A 14,480-nucleotide genomic window follows, 5' to 3' on the forward strand; every position below is an offset into this window, starting at 1 on the left:
GTGTCAGAATTAGTCACTGCTTCAGTGTTTCCTTTTTATAGCGATGAACTCGTTTCAGCCCTCTCCCCTTCCCAAAACATGTGTTTTCTAAGGCATATCCCCAGCTGTTATAAAGTGGTGGAATTGCACCAACTTATAGCAACTGGGGTGTTTGTCCTCCTGTTTAAAAGGCCTTGGATAATTCTTACACAGGCTTTCATTAGCAATTGTGTTTCTAACATTCTAATCCTGTTTGCCTGCAAAAAAAATGGCAAAAGTCCAGTTAAATTCTGTAAAGTCAGGACTAAGGTGACAGCTCAGAGTCTGGGTAACAGGAATCTGCTGGGTCTTTGGGTCACGATTCCCTTAATGTGACGTCTTGCACACAGCCATCTCTGAAAAGATGCACTAAAAAAAAAGTGCAAGTTCTTGTTTTCATAGTTATTACTTCAAATTTGATGTGTCCCAAAACTTGTTTGGAAGATCCGTGAAAGAAAAGGGATTTCCTGTGTCTGTCAGTGTGACACTTCGGTAAAAGTTTCTTACAGTAATTTGGCAGCAAGTCTGCCCTCGCTGCAGCCCACGTGGGCGAGTGTTCGTGTGGCCCCCGGGACGCCAGAGGGAACAGCTGCCCTTTTGGAGGGAGCGTTTCGATACAGCCGGCAGTCAGAATTAACTTCCAATAAACCCGGCTTGTGAGGGATCTATTAGCTTTGCTTGAGTGTGAAAGGTTTAGCTCTCCCTAAGCCAGAAACCTCTATTATGGGATGGTGTTTTATAAGTGAAGGCACGACCAAAAAGGAAATTCTGCACCACTGAATCAAGTACCCCAGCTATGTGCAGTTCTGCAGCCTTCAGTCTTCCGAGCTCTGGAAACTTGGATGTAAATATCTACAGCTCTGGAATTGTTGTGATCCAAGTATGATTTTATCCCTTAGACCTAGGAGGAAGCAATTCATTATCTAACCATGATTTAATTCATTACCATCATTAGAGCAAAGGACAATATGCTTATTAGATCTCACAGAAGCAATGACGGTCCTCACCTTTTTTCCCAGTATAGTAAGAGAGTGGTGAGTCTGTTAAGCATTACTCTTTACTTCAGCGTACAGTATCTAACTCCTGCTGCCGCACAAGATATCTCTCTGTGTACCTTTCGGTGATGAACGGAGGATTGCTGTACAACGTATAGGCCAGTGCTCTCTCACGCACTGTTTTGAAAGCCTCATGCTCTCATGAATTTTGTTTTCTCTAGAAACAAAATGTTGGTCGCTCAATTATACATATAACAATAATAATATAAGATAAAGCCAAAATTAGCTTAGCTGCCACATGGAGCCACCTGAAATGCTTATTTTCTTCGCATCTCAATGCGTAGTTGTGTTTTTGTGCATGCTGAGCCCTAGCTGGAAGAGTCACATAAATTAATTGCTCATAAAGGAGAAGTATATTAGTCAATAAACATCTTTTGTGGGTAATTAAATTGAAAAATTAAGTTGAGGGACTTAATAACCCCTAGATACAGGAATATTTGTGAATATATTGGAAATCCTTGTGTTTATCTCTTACTGGATGACAAAAGAAGGGGACAGTCTGTGTACCACGAGATAAAAATAATGGGGAAAAAATTATTTTCTGTTGCTCTGGAGCACTTGCCTCTTGCTCAGTTGTTCCACTGGCTGGTGTCCAAAGGCCTTTATACTTTATACGGTCCTCTCCTCCCCCGCCCAGAGAAACCTCTCTCACATCTAGAAAGGGAAATAGGAAAGTTTCTCTGAATTTCCTGAAGGTGTTTTCCTAGTGCTCTGGGGTTACTCCTGGCAGAGACAGCTTAGCCCTCAAAACTGTACAACAGAAGTAACATTATCTATTTGCAGACTTCAGAGTTAACCAGAGATCAAGTTATTCGAGGTATTTAAACAAATCCAACAGACAGGAGGCTGAGAGAAGCCTCTTTCACCGAAGCTGTTTTCCATGCATCTCAGGCTGCTTGTGTTAAAAGCTCTGCTATAATACCTACGTTTAATGCAATATTCAGGAAGAAGGCATAATCTGTAACAGATTACAAAAAAACCACCAAACCAACATAACAGCTTTATGTTAATTTATTTTCCTGCACGTAGTACCTTACTGTGTAGATGTGATTCTGAGAAAATCTATGAATTTATGGAGGGGAAAAAAACCTGTTGTATTTTCCCCCATCATTAGGCTCTCCTCTAAGAATGCCTTATTATAACTTTGGCAGCACAGCAGGATTTATAATATTGAATATATTGTGTCAGCTCTCTTGTTTGCAGGAGGATGAAGTTCCATTATTCAGAGCTTTGCTTCAAATCCTTCCATTGTTGTACAATTAAACACAGTCCTTTTTTAGTACTGAGCTTCATACTTCAGGAAAATAAGCTTTCGAGATGAAGTACATAAGGTTTACGTATTGCAGGTAATATAACGAGCTTATAATATGAAACACACCAAGCCTATGGGAATAGCACGTGGCTGAGGAGTCAAGGTTGGACACAACTTCTGTTTGTTTGGGCCCTGTATTCTTTGCCTTGGCTGAAGACCACGTTCAGGTTGCAGAAAGCACATCAACTGTCTGGATTGGAAGGATTTTTTTGCCTCTTTCTGCATTTAATCATCACACTAAAAACAACATGAGCTGGATTTTAGAATGTAAATAAATTTCAGTGAGGTGAATGATTCTGGTGTACTCAAGGTATTTACTTGGCCCTTGCAGAAATATACAGCTAATTTTGGGGGGATACAGAGGATTTACAGGTCTCAGTGTTTTTTATTTTTCTCTTTTTCTTATTTAGGGCACAAATAAAAATGGCATATGCCTGTAGGGCTTTTGAGTACAGTCATGTGTCCCAGGAGGCCTGCAAGGATTTGGGTAGTGTATGAAGGAGATATGGGATTATTATTTGTATTGTTTTAAATCAGGATTAGTCACCTCAAAGGCAAAATCTGTATATTCAGGGAAGTTTCTGCTTTGGTCTGGTTTTGGAGTGCAATGGGAAAACAGTAGTTTTCTATGTTTTGATTCTAGTGGTGTTTATTGTATTAGCATTGCTCACATTCAGTTCATAAAACCTTTTTCTTTTGTAGTAACTTAAAATATATACCTTAGATATTGTATCAAGTCATATGAATGAACACAGGAAAATTCATTCACACTTCATGCTATTTAATATCGCCATGATTTCATAACTAAAATTCCACTCATAGTTTAGAAATACAAAGAAACATGTAGGTTTTCTTGAAGAAGGCTATTTGAACTCTTCTAGCTGTTGCTTTTCTTCCGCTAATGTTCTTGCTGCAAGGGAATTTGCACAATTGGAGGTTTGCAGATTGCTAGTACAGTAATAAAACAGATGTTCGTATAGATTTTTTCAAAAGTCTCTAAATTAGACTTTCTCCATACTAAATCCCTAATGTTACAGCTCTGCCGTGTTGGAGTTTGCACTGATATACAGCCGAAACTCCACTGCGGTTACACACTTTCAGCCTAAATCTTTCTAGCAAGTTAAGTCAGTTGTTAACTAGCTTAGTGCATTATTTATAACCAGAACATCAGTTAAGATAAAGACTCCTTTACGCTGTGCCCTGCCTAGAAGAGTTTTACAAAGTCAAGTGGTTTTTGCAAGCAAGGAAAAAGCCCTAGGGCAGCTCTGTGCGTGGCCGGTGGGTTCCGAGGCAGTTATTTGCTGGCTACCACCAGGTGTTCCCCTGCATTCTCTGGGCACAAACTTCTGCTAATCAAAGAGGAGTGGATTTGGTTTTGAAACGAATGAGATGAGGGTGCCACCCCCCCCTTTTTTCCCATTACTGCTGCTGATTCTGCTGTGAAAGGCCCTAAATCATTCCTTTCTCTTTCTGAAAGCTGCCCTTTTCGTGTGTTTGTACAGAGTTATCAGATCCCACCTTTTGTTTTCTCTTAGCCGAGCTTGGTATGTTTGGCTCACTCAATCGTTACCTTAGATCAATATTTCTAGTCCCTTGATTATTTGTATTTCCCTTCAGTGACTTGTCAATATTTTTGTGCCGGGGAGTGCAATATTCCAGATGCCTTGGCCGCAGAGCTATGAAAAGCACGATGGCTGTCTCTCTGCGTCAGGAGTGCAATACGGCTGTAACGTTGCCTAAACAACTATAATCTCTCCCTTTGCCGTGTCGGGATGTGTGTTTTGTCCTCATGTTGGTTGAATTCAGGACACTATTCCCTGTACCCCAAAACACACTGAGCAGCTGTTTTATGAGAGTATTTTATTTGTATTTATTGTTCATCATTACAAGTGGTGCCTAAACAGGGTTCTTCAGAAAACAAAGACCTAGCCTAAATTCTGTTTGGAATAGTGAAAGAAATTCTCTTTGACTGCAGAGGTTTTTCGTCAGGCCCTTACTGTAACATTTGAGATACTATTGTCAAGTAATTGTCTTGTAAATTGTTGTCTTTCTCTTGGTAGCAATTGCTCTTTCATCTTGGATTAAGATGCGTATTTTGGACCTTGCATGTTAAACTTTCAAAAATGACGTACGGAAGTTGCATCTATTTTTGACTTTTATTTGTGTTATTGAATACAATATAGTCAGAAAAAATAAACTTACACCTTATCCTTGGGGAAGAAGTATTTCTAGACAAAACAAATCATTATTTCAGGGCTCTTCAAAGATCAAAGGCATGCAAAACTTTGAGGAAGAGAGAAGGTGATTTTTTTTTTTTTTATAAAAATGTAGATTTTATTTTGAAAGACAGGAGGGAGAGAGAAGGAGTTTCTAAAAGGTGATCTTAAGGTACGTCAATAAGAGAAAGTTCATTAGTGACCTCTGGACGCAGGGTTGGTATTATTTTGATTTGTCAAATGTTCACTTGATGTAGCATCCACCCTTTTTTGCCAAAGCTTTTCTTGAAGTAATGTGGTAGTCAACTGTAGTGATGCTAAAGAATGCAGAATTTTAATAAAGCAGTGTATGATGATGACCTAGTTAATATTCTTTATTATTTTGCATAGATGATGAAATCCAATAGAAAATTGCAAACTAAGTAGGGTTTGTAATTGAAATAGTAAAACTGAGTAACATCTCCAACATGGAATCATCACGTGCCAGAAATACTACTTTTTAAATAAGAGAAAACATAATATTGTTTGGAAAGTCAACTAACGATGATAGTATTCACAACAAGCTAAGCATAAACTTACCTCTGTTTTCATAAATTAGCGTCTCTAAAAGATTAGGACAATAAAATTGGAAGGCTGGATACTTGGCTTGGAATGAGTGCTTAATCCATCATTTAATTTACCCAAATAACCGAACTAATGAGTAGTCCTTTTTAGATTCTATGAGGAACAATGCATTTAATGTTAAATGTGTGCTCGAATGCCTCACTTGATGTTAAATATTCGATGCATGGATAGATCCTTTGACTTCAGAAGGATTATTAGTGTACTTGCATAACACGTGGATTTGAGCGTTCTATTAAATTGGGCAAATAATGCTTGATAGCCTCTTAGAGGATCAGGTCCAAATCTAGCACTTCACTTGCTGCATGTCACTTTTGCAAGTAGCACATGGTACTTCAGTGAGCCTAAGACATGTCCCTCGTTGCTTTCTGGACAGCTTTATATTCTGACAGGTTTTCAGTTGCGCCAATGGAGCCAGTTCACTTTCTACTGGAGGACAATTTGGTTAAAATGCTTTGTTATGATTTTTCCTGGCTCTGTTAATGAGGAATTTTCTAATGAAAAAGAGTGCTTTTTGTTTTCTAATTTATTTAAATGCATATTTTACAATTACACTTGCTACATATACAGCAATACAGTACAATAGTTTAGTTTTTACATGCGGGATTCTCAGACAGTGAGAAAGTACTGAATAAATCGGCTATTACAAGGTGACCATGTTCTGATAGACTAAATCACCTTTTTACTTTAGGGTGAGATGTTCCTTTTCCTGCTTTTTTATAGTTTGTTGGTTGTGGTTTTTTTTTGGTTTTGATTGTGATTTTTTTAAATGATGCAAATTTGATGGTAGGTTTAAAATTTTGTAGCTTCTTCCTAAGGGAAGGGTACTATCACTTGTGGCTTTTTTCCATGTCTCCTCATCAATGACATCTCCAAACCAGGCGGCTTTTGGTCCTTTTGCTCAGCTCTGGAAATTGGGTTTTGTTATGTGTAGCACAGAAGGAATGAGAGAGGGTTTCTAGCTACCAGCATCGTTTGTACATCACCCTAGTGGAAAGACCACTTCTTGAATATAATTTGCTTTGGTGCTATAATTGTTGTTCTCAATAAATAAAGTAATTCTAGAGTGACTAAGGAGGCATGTTGTACATCAAATACACCGTGAACGTGCAGGGGATAATTATCTTAAATTGTGCTATCCTTTATTTAGCTAGATGAATGGCAAGGGACCGTGGTTTTAGTGGATGGGTTCAAGAACAACGGTATCATTTTCACTTAACTGTGTATGCATTTGTGTTTCTGGGGCCTCTGTTCAGATAAGAATACTTAGTACTTGCATGACAATCATGTAGTGATACCAAAGCAAAGACCACACTTTGTTTAAAGTTCCAAAAAAAGTAGAAGCAGAGCTGATCCCTTCCCAGATAATTTAAAGCCTACCTCCCCGCTCACTAATTGCTGGGACTTTTGTCAATATGTTTTAAATTATGCATGTGGGTAAATATCCTGTTAAAGCAGTCTAGATGCTGGATACAGCAAAGTCGTAGTAATAGACTAACAAAATGAAATAAAATAGCAAAACCACGAACCTTGTTAATGGCTTTTTTTCCTTTTGATTTTTATCTCTCTCTGATTCAGAAGCTCAGAAAATCCGTTATCTCAATAGAGATCTGAATCATTTGAATCAGAATATAAAAGAAGCAGGGATATGCTGCTGTTGAATAATTTTAGTATAACATTTTATTGACTAGTTATTTTTAATTAAAATCTATTTTTGTATCTGAGATATGAGATTATGTAGTGCTGATAACCTTGTTCAAGGGTGAAATTTAGCATTAAAATAAGAAACAGAGATGTGAAATCTCCCAATGGTGAATCAATAATCAATCAGTAACACTTCCTAATTAAGTGCCAATCAGTTCTAATCGTTGTATAATGTACTGTAAAACCGGTTAGCCTAGAAAAGGCTTTGCTATCTCTTTCAAAGTGTGACTTGTAATATTCACAGAATCCATTTTTAAAATGTCTTAAAAAGCTGCTGGTACATTTGTGAGGTTTTGCTGGAAAAGCAGAAAATTGATCCTACTATTTTCTTTTTTTATATATATATATATTTTTATAATTTTCTATTTCTGTTTTCTCTGCATCTTAGCTTTAATATACAGAATCTTCTGATTTACAGTGTGTTATGGCACTGGTGATGCCACAGTTCGAGTACTGTGTTCAGTTTTGGGGCCGCTCACTAGAAGAAAGACATGGAGATTCTGGAGTGTATTCAGGAAAGGGGCAACGGAGCTGGTGAGGTGTCTGGAGAACAAGGCTTATGAGGAGCCGCTGAGGGAGCTGGGGGTGTTCAGCCTGGAGAAAAGGAGGCTGAGGGGAGACCTTATCCCTCTCTACAACTACCTGAAAGGAGGGTATGGAGAGGTGGGGGTCGGTCTCTTCTCCCAAGTGACAGGTGATAGCACAAGAGGAAATGGTCTCAAGTTGCACCAGGGGAGGTTTAGATTGGATATTAGGAAACATTTCTTCACTGAAAGGTTTGTCAAGCATTGGAACAGGCTGCCCAGGGAAGGGGTTGAGTCACCATCCCTGGACGTATTTAAAAGATGTGTAGATGTGGTGCTCAGGGATGCAGCTTAGTGATTGACTTGGCAGTGCTTAACAGATGGACTTGATGATCTTAAAGGTCTTTTCCAACCAAAACAATTCTATGATACAAGCCTTAACTAAGAGTGTTGGTATGATTTTGAAAATACTGTGATGGGGCTTTTTTTACCCTGATGGACCTTAGATGTTTCTGCTGCTGCCTTAACACTGAAGCAAACGTGAGCCCTTGGCAAGAAGCTTATCCTGTACCCTCTCTTACAACTGACTTGAGAATTCCATTAAACTATGAAATCAGAACACTCATTAGGTAGTTTAGTAGCTGGTATTTAATTCAGTGAGATTCACGTCTTCACTGTAGCAGTGAACTTACAACTGGTCTTGTGCTTCACCTTCTGTCTTTTGAGATGCCCTGAAGTTCTGTGAGTTGTGGAAGATGAGTCTATTGTACTCACCCCACAATGTAAAAAGACTGAAGGTCGCTGAAGGTCATAAAAACAGGCAAGCTTGACTACCAGAATCGTGCAAGGAATTAGATTCTTGATTAGGGATTAAAGCTTTTGTCTCGATCAATCTGTTAGTCTCTTTCACTTCAAAGCAGAAAGCGCTCATTTTCCAAGACCATGGTATGCATCTGTTCAGTTTATCAAACCCTGTTAAGAAATAATGCTCGTTCTTGTTGCGGTGAAGTGATAAGGATTAATGGAGAGTTTAAATGTTGAGCAGAGAACAAGTACCTGGCTATTATAATTGAGATTGTGGTGAAGACTCAGTGAAATATTGTTGGAGGGGTGGGGAGGAAGATTGCAATCAGTTGTGGAATGTGATGCTAGGAAATTTTTGTGAAAATTCTTCTTAAATTGCCTTCATATGAGATATTTCTTACCAAACTGTTAGCAAATGGACCAACATTAGTGTTACAGTTCTTGATGAACCATTTAATTCCTATTTTACCTTTTGCCTGGGGAAGGCACATTTTCTTGTTACATCAACATACTCTTTGGAAAACAGGATAAAGTTATGTTGAGGTGGAAAGATCAGGTTTGGGTTAATCTTAAACTTCATGTTTTCTTCTCGATTGTGTTTTAAAATAAGATGCATATTGATAATATCACTTTTGTCTTTGTTTTAAATAAGCATTAATTTGGAGGAAAGAGATTTGTTTATGGAATTCTGCTTACCTCTTTCATGTTCTAATGAGATTTGTATTTCTAATTTATAATTAGAAATTATTGTCTTTTATTACGTTGTGAGGTCAACAAATATTTCTGGTTTTGCTAATTAACATCTTACACTGGAGGAAATTCAAACATCATATATTCTTAGAGGACCCCTATGATCACTTCACTTTACCTCCAGTATTCACGGATCAGGTGATTTCACTGAGCTGGTTCTTATTTGACCCTGAGCATTTCAGTTAGAAGAAAAAAAGAAAAAAAATAAATCAAATATTACCAGCATTGGAGAACTGAGAAGCAATTCAATTTCAACCTTTGCACATAGTATCTTACTCTATTTTGTCTTCTAAAGCAAAGTGGAGTGTCCATCGTACTCCCTGTATTGCTTGCTTACAGCTTGTGATAAGGTTAACCTGTAAACATTTCTTTTGCAAACTCTATAAGCGAAACTGATTGCTCTTCTTGAGTCTGTCACTGTAAGGCATGCCTTGCAATCCTCTTGCTCCTCACTGACTGCTTCATTTTATCAATACCTTTGTGGAAGTTTCAATGGTCATACAAGCATAAAACTGAAGCGGAGTCTGTGTGGCACAGGACCTCTCCAGAATGAGCTGAAGGTAATGGGAAAACAGCCATTGCAGGATTTAACTACGGTGTGTGGCACACGCAGTACAGTCACATCCTCCATTGTTTGTCACTTCCATTATTTTCCTTCAGTGCACATATTGTTTTGCATTGAGACCGAACAAAGCACTTAAGTAATACGCGTATATTCTGATAATAAATATTTTTCTTACTAAAGGAGATATAAATTAAGCGTAGTTTATTCTGCCTCAGTTAAATTCTGTGAAAAGGTACTTGAGTCCTAATTTTTTTCATCACTGTATTAGCAGAAGATAAAGCTCAAAAATAGGAAACTGAACCTATGCTCCTCTGCTGTTCTGATCACAGACAGACTTGTAAAATCATGTCAGATAAAACCAACATGTAAGCAAGCAACAACAGTGACAGCTTACTACAAAGTTTTTTGAAAAGGCAGCTTTCATTTGTTGTTAATTTAGCCTAGAAGCAAATTGTCTTCTGCAGCAATGGCTCACCTGCTGACACTTGAATAATTCAAACTCAGAATTTGTTTCTGTTCTACATCATACTTCTGTAGCACATACAAATGATTTCCATCAGCTTTTAAAAGCCAAATTTTCATGTGAAGTAAATCAGGATATGTCTGTTATAATCAGTGTTGTTCTGATTTAGATCAGCTGACCCTAAATATAGCAGGCATGCTGTAGCCTTTTATTTTCAAGCAGAACTCCCTTGTTGAATTAAATGGAGGCTTCTGCTAAAAAAAATCAATGGCACAGCAGACCTCACTGACATTATTTTAAAACACAAATGATTTTTAGTTCTAATCCATATACCAAAATAGATTTTCTTTGCATTTTTTCCCACTTACTCATAGCATTAGTGATGCTTTATTTACATAAATGTGTCGGAGTGCATCTCCAGCTCCATTTGCAAGAGTTAAACTTGAAATTCTGTAGCATGTTTCTGTTGCTTCTGGGTCGCTTAATGGAAGGACGTGGTAAAAGCACAGTTATGATAGAATCATTAAAGGTTTCTCGGATGTGCTGCAATATATCACATATATTCAAATACAAGTTTAGGCTACGTTCTCGTCAGTTATACTTAGCAAACAGTAGAACGGCAGAATATAGTAGAATGTATCTACATACACTGCACTTATTTTGAAAATTCAAACTTCATGTAGGTGTGATGTAGTCTGTATAGGACAGAAGATGATTTATCCTTTGCAAAATTATTTTATTTAAAATAAAACTCTATACTCAGAAACAAATTGTTTTCTGTTAATTGGCCTTAAATGTGGCATTCAACAGAGGACTGATAAAATCCGAGCCTTTTTGAGGTGATCACTGTGTTCCTTTTAAGAAAAACATTTTAGAAAATGTCCATTGAAATAGCTCTTTGCATGTGGAACTGCTTTGAGTCCGTTGACTTTATGGCTGAAAACCTGCTCCAGGTATTGCAATTATGACCAGGAGGAAATAAGGCAGCTAGTGATTTCTTTCACATGCATTAGTTTGATTAGGTTAATCCGAAACAAACACGATCAACTAATATTACATGCCATTTATTAGGAAAAAACAGGTAGGATTCATCTTTTGAGAACAGTTCTGAAATCCTGTGTAAACTTCCTCATATGCCAATGAGGAGAATTAAGTTAAAATTACACTGATTTATTCAAGCTATATGTTCTAAAGGATCTTCAAGACTTCTCATTGGGAGTTTCTTGTACTTAATACCATGCAGAAACAGACAGGTTTCAATAACTTAATAGAAAGAAGACCTTGATCCTCAGCGTTGGACGTTTAGCTGAGGTCCAGTGAGCCCAAGTTTCTTCCTGGTCAAATGCAGTTTCCACTGGAATGTACTTGAGGCTTGCATCAAAATTCCGAGGACTTCTGAAGAAATATGCAGGTATATGGGAACAACATAAACATGAACAATTTAATTTCTTCTTGGAAATGTGTATTTCTCTAAAAAGATAGATCATCTATTTGTTTCATCTACTGCAAATCTTAGGTCATTTTGACTTTGATTCTTTGAGCTTCTCCTACCATGCACATTTTGACAAATAAAAACTCTGCAGAGCAGAGGTGCACACAAAACCTGCCAATCTCATTTTCAGTACGCTTACGTGAAAGTTAATATATTACATGTTGATGTCATCAATTCCGATAATTCCTTTCTTGTGAATTGAGAAGAAATTATATTTAAGAGCAGAAAAAGAGCCAGGGCTTTTTGTAAATTGTAGGCCAATTAGGAAACTTTTAAACAGATAATTTGGTCTATGAAACTGTCTTCTCTCCATTTAAAAATGAGCCCTAGGATAGTTTAAAGCACTAAACAAGCATTTTTAACAAAACATTTGTTGTTGCTAGGATTATACAATCAAAGCCAGTGCGAGAACACCACTTAAAATAGGCACAACTTGTACATGACATCAAGGCTAATTTAATTTCCACTCCTTGTGAAATGGTGTATTTCCAGTATCATAACAAAATCAGGAAGAGATGTCATGTTTTGCAAACTTATTCTACTTTCTAAAATATTCTCACTGTACAAATGCTATTTTAGGTATTTCGTTGGCTTATGTATCTTAAAAAAATCATGTTCATGTACTTACCTTTTCCTAGTATTGTATTAGTTGAAGACAATACTGCAATATACATTAACTATATCTCACATATATCAAGGCAAACACAAAATTCCAAACTACGTATTTGCCATTTGCTGTTCCCAGTTGCGCTTACCTAATGCATTGTCTGTATCCCAGAACACATTCTGGAATTAAGTGGCATGAGGGAAATGCAGCACAATAGAAATTACAGGTTAATGTAATTTAAAGATATTCAGTGGTGAATGAATTTTAGAAGTCTGTCATTTGGCTAGTAACAGCAGGAGGGAAAATTTTTAAAGGAGATGAGAAAAGGAAATTTTTAAAAAAGATTTGGGGTGGGGGGAAAATGCCTAATGCAAGAGAGAGGAAAAGTGGTAGAGGATGAGAGTAGCTCCAACTGTGGGGAAATGAGGCTTTGGAACAAACATTTTTGGAAGAGGTCAGAGAGATATAACAGGAGACTTGTCAGGAGAAAGCTAGAAAAGAACAAAGGCTATGTCTGTGGGGTGAGATTTATATCCATTACAATATGTAGAGGCACAAGAATATTCTGCATGAATCCTGAATTTGATGAGGCAGGAATATCATCGCATTATATCCAAAGGTACTTATGGAGCTTAAAGATTACTGTGGGTTTTACCTCCTTCTGGCTATTCTGTTATCTGGCCAGTCTTTGTTAGAGCGCAAGAACCAATTAGGAAAATGGGATCAACCAGAAGAAACGTTAGACCCAGGGTGTGATTTTTTTTTTTTTTTATTTTTATTTTTTCTCCCCACTGCAAAATAAACCAGAACAATACATTGTGCTAAATAATACCAAGGTAATAATGTCCCTCTGTACAGAACAACAGTGACAGCTTACTACAAAGTTTTTTTTTTAAAAGGCAGCTTTCATTTGCTGTTAATTTAGCCTAGATATTTACTTTGCCACTTATTAATTCTCAGAATCGCAAATTTAACAGTTCCTAGATAAGGGAGCTCTCTTGGGAAATTCAGGTAGGACAATTGGATGAAAAAGGGACCAGTTCTAGTTGAAGCTCCATTTAACTAGAGGTGAACACCAGAAGATATTGCTTTACTTTCAGAAAATAGTATTTACTACAGTCTCAGAACAAGGCTGCTCTTAGGTGTATTGGCAGGAAATCAGTTTGCATGTGGCCTCACTGGTAACACATACAAGTTTCCTTTAAGCCTCATACGAAATACTTTGGGGGCTTCAAAGCCTTCTGTTTGTATCCAACAACTGCCCAGTGTTAAAAAGCAGCTCAATAACTGGCTGTTATGGCTGCTACAAAATACAGTCTTAACAGTGCTGACACCTACATTGTATTCAGTATCCTCTTGTGTGTCTTTGACTGTATATGTATTTTCATTCTGCTTTAATCATGGAGCCTTAGAGAGGAATTGTTAGTCTAATCAGCTCTCTAGACTTGTATAGTCTGATTAATGCCTACCAGGGCAGGTTGTTTGTGTTCTAGTAAAGATCTTCATGCTCTGGTCTCGGATGTGATGGTTTTAGTGTTCTCTGGGCAGCAATAAAAGGGCCAACTGCTGAACAGCTGCATTAACCATTGTTGCTCATTAATGCTGCTTCAGCTTGCTGTGATGGAGTTGCAGCAAGCTGCTGTTGTGTCTGGGTCTTCTGAAGGAAGGTCTGGAAGTTGTGATAGGTTCCCAGGTGTGGAAAGGCTATGTTAGACATAGGTTATGGATGCTGAAGATACTGCATTACCATAGGCAACAATTTTCCTAACATGTTCTTGATTTGATTGCAGTAATGTGTTCCTCTTGTTTATCTTTTGATATAACCACTTCTGTGTGAAATTTGTAAAACCAGGTGTTTGTTTTCTTCTTCATTTATGCCGACTTGGGAAAGTCCTGTTTGGTTGCACAAAGCATTAAGGAAATGGAAGTTCTTGATGAAATCTAATTCAACAAACTGGTCAGTAGTGGTGATAGCCAGCACTCTGTTTCATGCTGGCTGTCAGGAGGAGTTTGTCTGGTGAAGGCAATAGTCATTCCACTTGTCCCACCAGTATGTGCCCTCTCCAAAGAACAGTGTCCTCCAGCTCCAAAGAACATGGCCCCGCAGTATTCCCCTCCCAGCCTGTGGGTTGTCCTGTACCCCACTGCCTTTGCCAAGGAACATACTGACTTTGGATAACAGAAGTCCCCAAAGAACAATCAGTGACAGTAAAGTAAATGCTGCTTCTTGGTGAATGCTCCTCGATGAAAGGTTAGCAAGGATATTTCACAGGTACCTTGGAAGCTATATCTGATGTATGGTTCTTTTTGCGGGAAGGTACAGGTAAACACCATGGTAACATCCAAGGG

The 14,480-nt window shown here is 37.8% G+C and overlaps 1 protein-coding gene across 2 annotated transcripts in view; it reads left to right on the forward strand.

Moving 5' to 3' along the window:
• Window positions 1-14,480, forward strand: part of CDH13 (cadherin 13) — a 501,672-nt gene that overhangs the window by 123,277 nt on the left and 363,915 nt on the right. The gene's annotated exons all lie outside the window — the stretch shown is intronic.

The sequence above is a fragment of the Chroicocephalus ridibundus genome, chromosome 4 (genome assembly GCF_963924245.1).
Source record: "Chroicocephalus ridibundus chromosome 4, bChrRid1.1, whole genome shotgun sequence".
NCBI classification, from domain to species: domain Eukaryota; kingdom Metazoa; phylum Chordata; class Aves; order Charadriiformes; family Laridae; genus Chroicocephalus; species Chroicocephalus ridibundus.